This window comes from Ornithodoros turicata, chromosome 2 (genome assembly GCF_037126465.1).
Source record: "Ornithodoros turicata isolate Travis chromosome 2, ASM3712646v1, whole genome shotgun sequence".
NCBI lineage: Eukaryota > Metazoa > Arthropoda > Arachnida > Ixodida > Argasidae > Ornithodoros > Ornithodoros turicata.
In genome coordinates this window covers 110,911,432-110,926,468 of record NC_088202.1, presented here as the reverse complement: position 1 = coordinate 110,926,468, position 15,037 = coordinate 110,911,432, and the positions used below count along the sequence as shown (strand labels likewise).

Here is a 15,037-nt window from a genome sequence, read left to right as displayed (position 1 = left end):
GACCGGCAGAAAACCAGAAAGCATGCACTGATTACATCAAACGCAGCTACACTTATGCAGATGAAAGAAGGAAGGCACCGAAAAGGTTAGCCAGCTGTAGGACTTTCTTCTTCCATCATTAATTTCTTTGCCATTTGAGGTTTTATATATTTGTCCTTTCTATGTGTTCCAGCCTCAGAACATCAATTCCCATCAAGCTTATGCAGGTTGATACACGTTCCTCCCAGTCAACAATTATTAGGACAGTCACTTTTATACAGTATCATTTGCCGGGTCGTTCGAGACGGAGTTACTTGATGTTACAACGACGCACATTTTTATATTAGTCTTATTATTTTGCTGCACGACATGTTGATGCATTTCTCTGTATCTCGAATCACAGGCCATCTTGCATCGCCATTGGGATCTCCTCGCAAAACAATTCACCTTCCCTGAGTTGAAAGTATTAAAGAAACGAAAAGCTGGTTGGAAAACACACTTCCAGTTGCACGCGATGCAGAATACCACATGTGTGAAATATTAGCATCGAATCATGTATCAAGTGTGTAACGTTATAATCATTAGGGTGTAATGAACGGGACCGCCATGTAGGAGGTTCACGCCAGGCCTGCGTTTCGAGGAAGAAAGTAGAGAATCCCTTTCTCCACCTCCTCTTCACCCTTTCATCATCCCTCAACCAGCGTCGTCTTCGTCCCAATGTGACACAAAAGACAGAAAGAGAAGTGCTCGCCTCATAACCAGCAGGCATGGCCTCAACCTCCCACTCGGAACACATGTATGCTTCCACGAAGAATATCTGGCTGTGAATTTTGTTCCCCCGAAATAGCGTTAGGTATAATTAGACATATAATTAGGTAAGGTAATTGGGTAGTAATTAGGTAATATAATTAGGTAATGTAATGCAAAAAGGTATAATTAATTAGGGATATAAATACCTAACTTAACCAAAACACAGTACAGAAAGAGCCGTGCCCGCCTTATAACCTGCAGGCATGGCTTCAACCTCCCACTCGGAGCTTCCACGAAGAACGTCTGGCTGTGATTTTTTACCCCGAAAAATCGTTAGGTATAATTAGGTAAGGTAATGAGGTAGTAATTAGGTAATATAATTAGGTAATGTAATGTAATTAGGTATAATTAATTAAGTATATAAATGCCTAACCTAACCCAATCTAGCCTAGCCTAACCAAACGTGACGCAAGACAGGACAGAAAGAGAAGTGCTCGCCTCATGACCTGCAGGCATGGCCTCAACCTCCCACTTAGAACACACATGCGCTTCCACGAACAACATTTGGCTATGATTTTTTTACCCCGACATACCGTTACGTATAATTAGATTAGGTAATTAGTTTGTAATTAGGTAATGTAATGTAATTAGGGTTAATTAAGTATATAAATACCTAACCTAACCCAATCTAGCCTAGCCTCACTCAACGTGACACAAGACCGGACAAAAAGAGAAGTGCTCGCCTCATGACCTGCAGGCATGGCCTCAACCTCCCACTCCGAACACACATGCGCTTCCACGAAAAACATCTGGCTGTGAATTTTTTTTACCCCGAAATGTAGTTTGCAAAGGACTCGCCTCGGCACCTGGCGACTTCCCGGACAAGCAGTATAAGCCGGGTCACCCACAAGTGCGACTAAGAAAACAGTTTGTCGTTCAGAAGGTAACACCCAACAACACTCCCGAGAGAAATGAGCCGTTCACTCGCGTGTCACTTAAACGGGCTTCGCTCTATAAATATCCCGCCACCGCTTCACTCAGTAAACACGACGATGGGTTGAGAACGAACGCAAAGTTTTCTTTCGTGTCATGTTTTCTTTCTCTTCTTCTTTTTTTCTTGAATGTCGTGTTTCAACCAGCTAGAGCGTCGAATGGTGTCTTTAAGGCTTTGCGTATGTTTCAAAACGTATCAGTGCACACATAGCAAATATGCGAGCTGAATCACTCCAACCTATAGTGGTAGAACATCATTAAGCAAATGAGACAAAAGATGCGATATGTACTTTTTCTAGTCGGTTAGTGATTGCTGCCTCGGAATCTACGGTGGCGTTCTCATTTCACTGTTGGTTTTTCTTCCCTTTTTTTTCAATTCCGTGCTAGCGCCGCGAAGCAACTGTGTCTATGAGCGACGTATAGACGTCGACAGAGGGAGAGAGAACAGCAGGAAGGAGTGGGCGACAGCGGGCTTCGTATGCCTCCTGGGCCGACTTCACTTCAGTGTTAGTGAGAGACAAACGTTGAGAAACTAACGTATCGAAATCAACGATTGATAATGGATGAGTGACGGTGAATATGAATAAGTAATCCAGACGCGCATGGGAGCTGTGCAAACCCCATTTTTTTCTTTTAAAATCAATCAATCAGCTGTGCAAACCACAATTCGTAAGACAATACCTCGGATGTTGTCCGGAAGGACCACTCTTCATCGCGACAATGCCCAGCCTCACACTGCGAATTTGACGGTAGTAACCCTAGCCGAAATGCGCTGGGAGGTTTTATCCAATGCCCCATAAGCACAGATTTAGCCCCAAGCGCTCATAATTTGTTTCGACCCTTTAATGTCCAGTTGGGTTTGTTACAACACTCATGCTATGACAAAGAACGTCTCCGTTCGAGACTCTCGAACCGACTGACTCCAAGTCGCCGGTAAGTGCCGCCGCAAATCCCAGTCAGAGTTCAAAGACAGGAAACGGCGATCCTCACGTTTCTTCCTTCTCATATTGCCTTGCTTGGCTGGCAACCCAGACCAATACACAACAATCCCTTCCCACCTTAGTGAGGAATCGCGCATCCGTAAAAGAATGTTGGATGCCGCTCGCTGCTTGATCGGCGTAGCTGTGGCGGTGCGTCTTCAATTGTAGTTGTCGACGCCCCCAGAGAACCCGCATGTGAAGAGGGCAGCGGTAGGAAGTCGTCTGCAGAATCTGTTTGATGAGGTCCAACCCCGCTCGTTTGACGGCGGCGTATCTGATTCACGTGTACGCGGTGTTCTAATCCATCGCAGCGTCGCACTCTGTAGATACAGCTGCCCTCTGTTGCCGTAATCGTCGCGGAACACCATTTGTCTGCCTCTCTGTAACTTTGTACGAACACCGCGTCACCTCTGCTAAACCTTCGCGCCGCCATAGGCAACTTTAGTTCTTGTTGTCTGTCGTTAGCAGGTCGCAGCAGGTCAAGTCGAACTCGAAGGCAGCGCCCGAACATGATCTCCGCTGGTGTCTTTCCGGTTGTGGCACTCGGGGTGGACCGCAAGGAAAATAGCAGCCTTGACAGTTTACATTCCCAGTCGCTCCCTTGCAGTCTTGAAAGACCAGACTTGACAGTCTGTACCATGCGTTCTGCGGAGCCGTTAGAAGCTGGATGGTAGACTGGCGTGAAGACCTGTTGAATCCCATTTAGTTTCGTGAATTCTCGCATCTCGGCTGACGCGAAGCTTGTGCCATTGTCTGTGACAATCACTTCCGGAAGTTCGTGAGTAGCGAACATACGCCGCAAATGTTTGATGAGATCTGCTGCGGAGAGCGATGACACCTGTGTGACCTCCGGCCAACGTGAGTAAGTGTCCACTCCCACCAGGAAGTTCCGTCCATAGAAAGGTCCTGCGTAGTCGAGATGAACCCGTGACCAAGGTCTGGACGGCGGAATCCATGGTTGCGGAGCTTCTCGTGGCGGCAGGTTGCGCGTCATCTGGCAGGACCGGCAACTGCTGACCGTGTTTTCAAAATCGCTGTCAGTACCTGGCCACCACACGTAACTCCTTGCCAAAGCCTTCGTTCTCACTATTCCGGCATGCCCTGCGTGAAGCGTATTCATAACGCTTGCCTGTAGTGTCGGTGGCATAACTACTCTGTTCCCCCAGAGAATGCAACCTTTCAGGAGTGACAGCTCGTTCCTCCGAACTTGAAACGGTTAAAATGATTGGTCCTTTATTGCTGACTCAGGCCATCCTTTCTCTGTCCAGTTGAGTACCTTGCCGAGAATGGCGTCCTTTTCTGTTTCTATTGCAATCTGTTCCGCACAGATAGGTGCGTCCTGTACCGCCTCTAGCAGCAGGACTTCAGGCGGAATCTGGTCAGGATTGTCATCCGAACCCGCCTCGAGGGGTAGTCTGCTTATGGCATCAGCGTTCCCCATTTGTGCTCCCCTTCGGTATTGCAACATATAGTCATAGCATCCTAACATCAGAGTCCAGCGTAGCATACTTGGTGAGAGGACTGCAGGCGTTTGCTTGGACCTTGTCCCAGTATGCCAAGCAACGGCTTGTGATCCGTGTATATTACGAATCTCTTCCCATAGGGTATTGCCGGAACTTGGTAATGCCAAAAATGATAGCTAGAGCTTCTCTGTTCAGTTGTGCATAGTTCCTTTCGCTGGTGTGGAGCGTCCTTGAACTGAAAGAAATGGCTGCTTCTTGACCGTTTGGCTGAACGTGGGAAATCACAGCACCCACGCCATAAGGAGAAGCATCACAAACAAGACTAATCAGCTTAGTTGGATCGTAGTGCGTCAGAATTAGATTTTCGGACAGAGCACGCTTGATCTTCTTGAATGTCACTGCATGCTGGCTGGTCCACTCCCACTTCGCATTTTTGTCGAGAAGTCGATGCAGTGGTTCGAGTAGCGTGGCCTTGTTCTGTAGGAACCGTTCATAAAAATTCACCAGCCCCAAGAAAGCTTGCAGTTCTTTTTTGTTCGTAGGCTCTGGGGCATTGTGAATCGCCGCAACTTTGCTTTTCGAAGGCTGGATCCCTTTAGCATTGATGTGGAAACCGAGGAACTATAGCTCATTTTTAGCAAACAGCGTCTTGCGGTGGTTTACTCGCAAGCCTGCTTGACCCAGCTTGTCGAGCACTGCTTGAACACGTTGGTCATGTTCGTCGGGTGTCGAACCCGAGATTATGACGTCGTCCAAAAATGCTGCTACGCCGGGAATCCCTTTCAGCATCGTGTCCATCAAGCGTTGAAAAATTACGGGTGCTGCCGAAACGCCGAAAGGCAGACGCTTTACTCTGAACAAACCTCGAGGCGTACTGAGTGTCAGGATATTTGATGAGTTCTCGTCTATAGGGGAAGTTGCAGGTAAGCCTGGTTAAGGTCTAGCTTCGTGAACAGCTTGCCGTTTGATAATATGGCGAAGATTTCTGTGGCTGCAGGCAACGGATACGTATCCGGTGAACTCACAGTGTTCACCGTGCATTTATAATCCCCGCAGATCCGAATAGTTCCACCCCGTTTGCATACAGGCCCAATCGGTGCTGCCCATTTTGAGTATCCAACCGGTTCCAAAACTCCGTCCTGTACCATTTTGTCAATCGCTGCATCCACGATTTCGCGAACGGTACAGGCCAACACTTTTTGAAAACGGGAATGGCATCTCAAGTGATGTCAACCGACACCGGAGGTCCTGTGAACTGCCCTAGTCCTTCTTGGAAAACCTTGTGGTTTAGCCACTTTGTGGCAGAGTCCGGAAGCGAGTGAATGCCTTGCATTCCGATTCCCAAGTTGTCAAACCAAGATCTGCCAAGGAGACAAGGTCTTGAACCTTGTACGACGAGCAGAGGCTTTTTGACCGTTTTGTCGCGGTATTGGACTTGCACACTTCGGGAACCAAGCACTGGGAGCTGGTCATGAGACCACGTACGAAGGACAACGTCCTCCTGCGTGAGAGACGGGCTGTATGGCCACAGTCGCTTGTACACAGTTTCGTTTATGATTGATGGATTGGAACCTGGGTCGACTTCTATTGTTACAGGGTTGCCGTCGAGTTTGACCTCGACTCGGAAAGGTTCAGTTCGTGAGAAGTGGACTGGCGCTTCCAAATGAAACATATCGTAAACCTCTTCGGTTTTGGATGCGCTGTCTAAGACGTTGTGTAGCTCTAAAGTGGACTGCTGGTCGTCCTTCCTGAGTGAATGTTGCTTCTTGAAACATGCTCTCTCGATATGACCCTTTTTCTGGCAGAAGTTGCATGTGACATTGCGGAACATGCAAGTCTCCCTGTCATGGTTCTCCCCGCAGCTGATGCACTGATGCACATTCTTTGAGTCATTCCACTTTGCCTGGACTTGTATGTGGCTTCTTGGTTGGTGTTCTTGCCACCCGCATAAAGAACGTTTTCATCAGATGCCCGTAGCTCTGAAACGTTACGTGACGATGCTTCTGCTGCCAATGCAAGGTCCATCGCTGACTTGAGCGTCAGTTGAGGCTCGGCAAATAGTCGTTTCTGTACCGTTTGATCCTGGATTCCACAAACCAATCGGTCTCTGAGCATATTATCCAGATCCTGGAAGTTGCAAAACTCGCTGAGACACCGTATTTCAGCGATGTAGTCCATGATATTCTCTCCAGCTCTTTGATCCCGTGTATGAAAATGGTACCTGCGAGGGACCTCCGATGGCTTGGGGGTAAAGTGGTCCGTCAAGCGCTGTTCAATGTCGCTGTAGGTACATTCCGAGGGCTTTTTCGGGAGCGTCAGTGAACGTACTAGCGAGTAAGTCGATGCGCCGCACACGCTGAGAAACACTGACCTCTGTTTTGCTGCTTCCGTGATGCCGTTGGTTTCCAGAAATTGCTCGAAACGTTCGACCTAGCATGGCCACGAGTCTTGGTCGCTGATGTCGAATGGCTCAATCTGTCCAAGGAGCGTTGCCATTGATGTGCTCGTGAAGTAATCGAAGTAAGAAAACACCTCGTCGCCGCTTTTAATGTCCAGTTGGGTTCGTTACAACACTCATGCTATGACAAAGAACGTCTCCGTTCGAGACGCTCGAACCGACTGATTCCAAGTCGCCGGTAAGGGCCGCCGCAAAGTCCAGTCAGAGTTCAAAGACAGGAAACGGCGATCCTCACGTTTCTTCCTTCTTATATTGCCTTGCTTGGCTTGCAACCCAGACCAATGCACAACAGACGTTCCCCACAGATGGAGCCCTCAAGGAGGATGTCTTGCAGTGGCTACGACGGCAATGCCACGATATCCCACCGTTAAAAATCCACCGTTTAAAATTCCAGATGTTCAAAATCCAGATTTCCTAATTAAAGCTTTAATATGAAGGATGGCGCAATGATAGTGTTGAATATTACATATTACTGACAAACTTCGCAGTATTGCGTGATTCTGACGTCGGTAGAAGTTATTGTCGTGAATAAAAGCCTGTTTTTGGGCGACCGTTAGGGTGAGCATGGCACCGGATCAGCAGAAATTGTCAGGATTTGGTTAGGTTATGTTAGTTTTAGAGGTTAGGTTAGTTTAGTTTGTTTTCTCATTTATTTTTTATTTATTTTTATTTTATTTTTTTACGGTTCACCACGAGGTTGGGGGCCTCCCCACAGATGGGCACGCGCGCAACACTACTCTATATATAGTCCCGTTTGGAATTTTGAACATATGGGATTTTAAGCGGTGAATTCTTAACGGCGGCATTTCGGGATACCCTGGGCTACGGCACCATCCCACTTCTTTCTACGCCAAATGCACCAAGGAGTTACCAGAGCGATAGCAGCGGTGTCTAGGTGCCCATAATGAATACTTTGAAAAATTGACGTAGTTTTGGCGCTTCCCGAATTTTCCCTCCATTGTACTTACAGAAATAAAAGTCTCGGTCGACCTTGAACGACTCTTGTACGTGGCACTAGGAAGCTGATAATGGCGTCACCCACCACCTCACGGAGCTCCAACGCTCCTCTAAGATGAAAATCCTGGGGAGGGGGGGGGGGGATCTATTTATTTTGACAGGAAAAGTTAGCCAGAAAGGACGACTTATGCACGCAACGCACAGTAACTGAACAGTCCACCCAACTATATCATATCTCTGCAGCATCGAACACTGGAAGAACGAAACTGAACCAATTCACTCAGCTTCCAATAAGTGTTGCACCAAGACATCCTATCGCAAGCGCCACCCACTCCGCCACATTTGCGGAGCCGTCGCGGGAAGCGAAAACATTGCGCAAGGTCACAAAATATTCGTCGAACAGCTTCGCATTCGCTTCTAATCCTGCTTTAAGGAGCTTGACTTCTTTTTCGAAATTTTTGTGCATTTGATACGGGAAAGGCGGGGAGAAAAGCCAGAGAACTTCAATGGGTCCGTTTTCGAATTTTGCTGAGAGTGCTTACTAAGGTTCGGAGAGGACAGCTCCATGACGAAGTGAAATTCTTTGCTCTTCTTTGCTTTCTCCTATAAGCTCTTCAGATAATGTTTTTCTTTGAGGCTAAGTCAGAACTTGTGTGTTGACAGAGAAAGTAAATCCATAGGAATTGAAAAGAAATGAGTTAAGAAGCAACTAGCGGAGCACATTTCAAGAAAAGAGTGAAGAAGGCTCAGGGATGATGGTGCACCACGACGATATAACGGGCTGGTATGCCTGTTATCTCCGTAGAAAATTGATGCCAATGACTTGCCTGGCATAGCAGTTTTCGAGTGCGCAGAGAAAGTTTATGTTGCAGAACTGATAACAAATGGTGAAAGTTGAGGTTTTCTTTATCGCAACCTAGACAACCTTTTACACGTTTTGCGTCAAGAGGGAAGACTTCGCCACATTCGAATTCATCACCACAACCACGCTGTTCGCTACGGTACAGTGCTGCATAAACTGTTAGAACATAACATAAATGCGCAAGGCTATAGTAGTCGTTTTCCGTGATGTCTTTGCGAACCTAAGGATACGATTCCTGGCGATATAGAAACCAGTATGGAACTATTTTATAAATACGCAAAATAGGCACATTACCTGTTGCATTTGAATGTCACGTCGTTCATATGTGCAGAAAACCCTTGCACTGACAACATGCAGCCGTCCACTTCTAACAACTGCAATACGAATTTCCGCACAGCGCATCGGACAGTCAGTCCCATACTAACTACTAGATAGAAAGCCCATAGCTCATTCAATCACTGCATCTTCCACCACTCTCCTTCAACGATCGAACACATCCTGTCGTCCGTCATTAGTTTATTAATCGCTGCAGAGACCGTTTCTCCGACAATTGATGGTGGTCATCGATCGAAGTACCCGAACCCTAGAAATATCTGCAACGTGCCGAAGCATGCAGGGCCACGATGAAGCAGTAAAAGGGTTTCTGTCACGTGCGCCACATTGCCCTAATGATTGGGCTTCAAGGGGGGTCTCCTGCCAGCCGAATGCCCCCTGGAGAGGAAGGAGGATGTCAGGAGTTGGGGGGACGGTCAATGGCGGAAGGAGCCAGTTTCACAGATGTCCGGTCCGCGATATTTATTAATAACCAGTGGAGGATTGGACAGTGCGAGAGATGCCCCGCTCACGTACCATCCACATGACTAATTGAACGGTGAACAGAACGGAGGGAAAAGTTCACGAACTATGAGGGCACGTCCTTCGATATACTGGGCCAACGAAGGCATGACTTCTAGCGGAGTATTACGACATACTGGTACATTACGGAACGATAAAACGTTCCTCGTTTACCATTGTTTTCTGTAGCAATAGAGGGTTTTAGCCAGTAGCTAACCCACTCGACTGTGCCGCTGGTAGCCAGCGGAAGACAGACATAGCACACACCTTCTCTATTTTTATCATGCACGCATCTGGCAGAACTTCACCACTGATGTGCGTTGGCTTTAATTTAGTGCGCACGCGTTGTAAGTATTAATTCTTCAATAGCACTCTAGTCGGCATTTGCGTGACGCAAACCATTATAACCCTGGAAAAGAAAAAAAAGTGATAAGGCTTTGAAGCAACACTACACTGTCGAAATCATCGTTATAATCCTGCGCGGACGAAGTCAACAATAGAGTTTTAGTACATCGTACGCTATCGCCTTTGCGTACGGAAGGGATAGCGTTGATGGTTCTGCGAAGCTCTCTTTCTGTTGTGAGCGTGCGCTGAACTATCAACGCTATTCCTTCCGTACGCAAAGGCGATAGCGTACGATGCACTAAAACAGCTTAATGACTTCCTTGTGATGTGAATGATGTAAACGTAACTTCAAAGGAATTAAAAGAAGAAATAAAGAAGACATTGTATCTCGCTGCTGGCCAACCAGAGGACTACGTTTTAAGTCGCTTCCACTTATCATTGAACATCCGTGATACCGTTCGCGTAGCGTTTGAGCGAAAACGATTCACTAAAAAGGTCACTTTTTTTGCACATAATTATGTGTACGTCACACGGACACCTCCGAGTGCGTGTTGCGGATGTGGTGCACCGAAGAAATTGATTTTTACGGCTTCGGAAGGCAAAGAGAGAGAGAGAGAGAGAGAGAGCGTGTGTGTGTGCGCTAACATAAAAAAGAAAGGAAAGTAACGAAAGAATAGAGCGAGCACCTCTCCTGGCTTTATGCAAATGTGCGTTGATGATATAGAGAAAAAATGAAACTCGCTTACTCCCTGCTGTGTTCTCAATTGCAGGCGCTTCGACCGAAATTGTGATTCGCGGAAAATAAAGGATGGAGCTCGTCTCTTGCGGCAAGAAAAGTGATTACTAAATCGAAATTGGAAGTGGCACAGACCGAGGCTAACGATTGCGTGAGCGGTTTTCGATATCCACAGAACCTAGGCTCTAACTAGGATAATAAGGAAGAAATGAAAGGTGAAACGTCTTGAAGGAAAATAAGAGAAACGAGGACTTGGGAATTATTATATACCTATTACACTCGAACGACGAACGCTGTACATAGACTACTCCTAAGTCAGTAAATTAGAGTAACAAATAAAGGGTCTTGAAAGGTAGGTCCTCGATGTTCGCTTGCTGTGTACTGTTGTAGATTTGACGGTTCCCTTACGGTCCTATGGAGATATCCTTAGAGGACAAGCGGGAGCTCATTAGTCTCGATACCTCATTTACCACCTGATATATGCTTTCAAGCTGTGACAGTTTGGTTTTAATACGTTGAACGGGTTCAAATGATGGGTTCTTTGTTTCAGATTTGGGAGATTCTTTCCATTTGAGAACTGTGCTGATGACGGGGTTATCAGCTTATTGTTTTCTTTTCTGCTTTCTGATCGTCCTCGTTACGCGTGTGGTGAGAGTACTGCCGCTGATATGATATCAAAGCGGCGTGTTCTCGAACTAAAGGCAAGTGGTGTCGCAAGTGACGTGGCGTTACGTCCGTTCGCTTCCACGAGTTGAGCTGCACCGTCAACTGCCGCTGACACTTCACAAACAACGAGTCTTACGCAGTTTGTTTGATTCTAATAAGTGAGAATTAATCGTCCTCTTAAAACATATTTTTATGCGTCTTCGTATCGGGTAATAGTACATATTATGCGAAACCCCACTTCTTTGGAAAAGCGTGTAATTTGGGATAGGCAGAAGGAAGAGAAAAAGACGAGAAGCAGCAGCAGGAAGATGGGTGGACTCAGTTCAGAGGGAATGTGTGCGCTGTTCGGGGACTTGGGAGCACAATTTGGGATAGATGGTCCCGCAGAATATCAATGTGGTCTCGAGGAATCGTAAGCGACTTCCAAGCACATAGCATAATCAATCAATCAATAATGCCTCATGTAACATTCATTTTCGTCAAGTATTTTTGTGCGCGTTGTCACGTGTTTTTTCGTCTGAATATGGTAGAACGCGTTTCTTGTACTGACGTGAAGCTCTTAAGCACAGAAAATATTGAGTCATCATTTATTTTCACATTGTTTAGAAACACTAACTCTAGCACGTGAAACGGGGTGCTATTCAGCTCGATGCCAACAAATGCTCGTAATGTCAACGCTTACACGATAACCCCTAATAGGAACTCCACGCAGGCGAAAATGAATAAACACCGAGTTAACTGAATGAGTACTATATCATCCTTTATACTCCATGACCAAAACCGAATTTTATGGATGGCGCATTACCACCACGCTCTAGAATAACAGATGAGAGGGGAACGTTCAGGATTCTTAACCGATATTTTTATTCCTTCGACTCGTATTCCTTACAGGAGGTGTTTCGAACCGCCGGGTAGTAGCGAGGCCGATCCCAAAATCCTGGGGCAGGAACGTAGGCAGAAGCAAGAATCACAACGAAACAGAAAGTGTATTTACAGAAGCATACAAGAGTTCTCATTTTAGCGGTTCACAGCGTTCAGTTGAATAGGCGACGTCCTTGGGAATCAGGTCGGAGTCGGCAGTGGTTCCAGGAAAGCTGACCTCGTTGTCTCCTCTTTAGTCCCTCATAAATGGGCTCACGGGCTGCGAGGAAAATATGCACCAAATGCTCATAACCTCCAAACGCCCATATGCACCGAAAAAAAGTTGGTGGTTTTGAGCGTTTGGTGGAAATGAGCAGGAGGGGAGAAGCTGCTCATAAGCACCAAACGTCCAGAACATCCGAATGCTCATATGCACCGAAAAGCGTGCGACCACAAAGACCGGGTCTTTCTTTCCCGCATTTGGAACAAGGTCATAGTGTTAGAAAGGTGGAATGAATGGAGACTACCAAGGCCGCTTAATATATCAGTTTGAAGTTTATGTAACAGCTTGGTCCTGCTTGTATGTAGCCAGAGCGCCTTCTAGTTTACGGATTTCAATTTGAGCTTTATTTTCATAGACATGGAGACAGCGTAGGACAAAAGACTTGATTCTAGCGCGAAAGGCGAAAGGCTGCCAGGGCTGTAGCAACACAGAACGTGGCCCCCTCCGAACATATGTCCGGGCTCACTTGCAATGCAGAAGCTGGAGTACGATATTTATGTAGGGTTCATATTATGCATACATAGGCCTATAGTGAACATTTACGCAAAACCCTTCTTTCGAGCCTTGTTCTTCGCAAGTTGGTTAATCAATACGTCATAGTCTAGAGATATGGTAACCTCGTTTTCGGTTGACTATACAAGCCCAGAAGGGATGACGCCGAAATAAATCATGTAAAAATAAATCGTTCAAAAATAAATCTCTTAAATATCAAATTTGCAAAATAAACTCTTCATTATAAATGATGAGAAAATCCACGCTGTCGAAATAAACTCCGAAAAATAAACTTTGAAGAATAAACGCTTCAAAATAAATCTTTTAACATTCATCGTCTCTGATTGGTGGACAGCCGACGGCTCTACATCCGCCGCGGAAAATAGTACCCTCCTCGCGCTTGGGGTAGCCAGGGCTATAACTGTGAACGAGGATTTCGGTACACCGGAAGTAGGTTGTCTGTCTGTATGTGATCCGTGACAAGTTTTGCCAACTTAGTAGGGGGGCGGGGGGCTGATATCATTCGGAATGACGGATGCCCGGGAGCGTATTATTCAGTGAAGTTCTGTTTTAGCAGTGCAAGTAACGCACGACGTCGGTGTAATATAGTCTAATATAGAGCCGACTATCAGGAGAGTTTGGCCATTCTTTTGTATGTTTTCTGATTTTGCGTTTCTCTTTTTCGTGTGCGTGCGCGCTTTCTTGGCCTTTCTTTTACCAGTGCGAATGACCGTCGCCGCGCAATCCGTCCACAGCGCTCAGCTGGCTCAAGGATCAAGAGCATACCTGGGTAAATTACTTCTAAAATGTAATTAAATTACATGATTCCGTGCCACTACATCCAACGTGCCATTACATCCAACGCGCCGGTACATCCAAAAACGAGCCGTTACGTCCAACATGTTGTCACATCCATTGTGCCGTTACATCCAACGAGACGTTACATCCATTTTTGGCCACTACATCCACGGGTCATTACATCCAACGAGCCAGTACATCCAACGAGTCATCACATCCATCGGGCCAGTACGTCGAACGAGCCATTACATCCACGGACACAGAATACTCGGTCAATGTTCTCGTCGCTGTTCTGTGCTTGTTACGCAGCGCCGTCTGTCGACCATCTCAAACGCGGTTCATTCCAACGTCGCTGTTCTGTACCTTTTTGTCGCGCCTACGTCAGTGGCCAGGAAGTCTTGAGGTCGTTAATTCCTTAGTTGTTTTTGAAACTTAGGAAACTTAGTTGTTTTGAAACCGAGTGGTCCTCGTGCGAATGTCGCGGTTCTACGCTTTATTGCCAATGATCTCCTTCACCTACGAGATAGCGCCCTGGGTGTGAATCACGTGGTGTGAATACCAGAGAGGGTTGGGAAGGTGCACACACCTGGTCACCTGAATCCGGGAAAAACCACGGGTTGACCCAGAAACGGGCTTTTGTTGCTGCCTGGACGATTCCACGGAGACGAATTCCTCTGATACAGAGACTCCACCCCGGAAAGCGAAATGATCCTCTTGTACGGAGATAGCGACTTGGAAGCGCTTTTGTCCGCCGAGTAAGTGTTTTGGGACGGAAACTTTAAGCATAACTCACCAGAATTCATGAATCGAGTTGTACACCATTCATGTGTCGATACGAGGAGAGTGTCATCCTGTGGTGTTTGCTATCACCAGGCGACGTGATACAGCCGCCCATGAATAAACCCTTGGTGTAATTCGTGACACACTCCTACACCGTTTCAGTCACTTGGGAACGCTACAAAGCTCAGGTTACTGGCACTTCGAAGTTACAGCTATGAATGCAGCAGTGACAGTGTTCAGCGCTGTACGTGTGAATCAGCCGATAAAAATACTAAGTGCCTGCGCCTTTCATTATGCGACGGCGATAAATGAAATGCGGGATTAGCTTTGCTTGAGAACACCGTCTGCAGGACAATGCAGAAGTACGAGAGTGGTTCAGGGTAGTAGGCACCTGCCCTTCCAGATCATTAAAGACACGTTCATGCTTAATTCATTTAGTTATGTATTTTATTTTCAATGTCTGCCACATGTTGCAGCCACACGTTGTGGACGTGAGGCTGGCGCTCGAACTGAGCTCCCATCGTGACAGGCAATCTTATGCTTGCAAAAGCTGTATTGTATGTGCGTGTTTCTTTTCTTTTTCTTTTTTGACACTGTCTGCGGTTAGTTTGTACTGGTTTACGTTTCAAGTTCGTTCGGGAAAGAGTGGGGTGGAAATGAAAGCCACAATTTCATAAACTTTTCGCATCGAATTTGGTCCGAATTTGGAAGATGTCCGCGCGTTCATTGACAGCGAGACAGGGAGAAAAGAAACAATGGGCGGAACTAATACTATTGGCCAGGTACCGAAACGCGGTATT

The 15,037-nt window shown here is 46.5% G+C and overlaps 1 protein-coding gene across 2 annotated transcripts in view; it reads right to left on the bottom strand.

Annotated features, from left to right (window-relative positions):
* LOC135385959 (kin of IRRE-like protein 1) overlaps positions 1–15,037 on the bottom strand; it is a 234,995-nt gene that overhangs the window by 156,047 nt on the left and 63,911 nt on the right. The window lies entirely within an intron of this gene.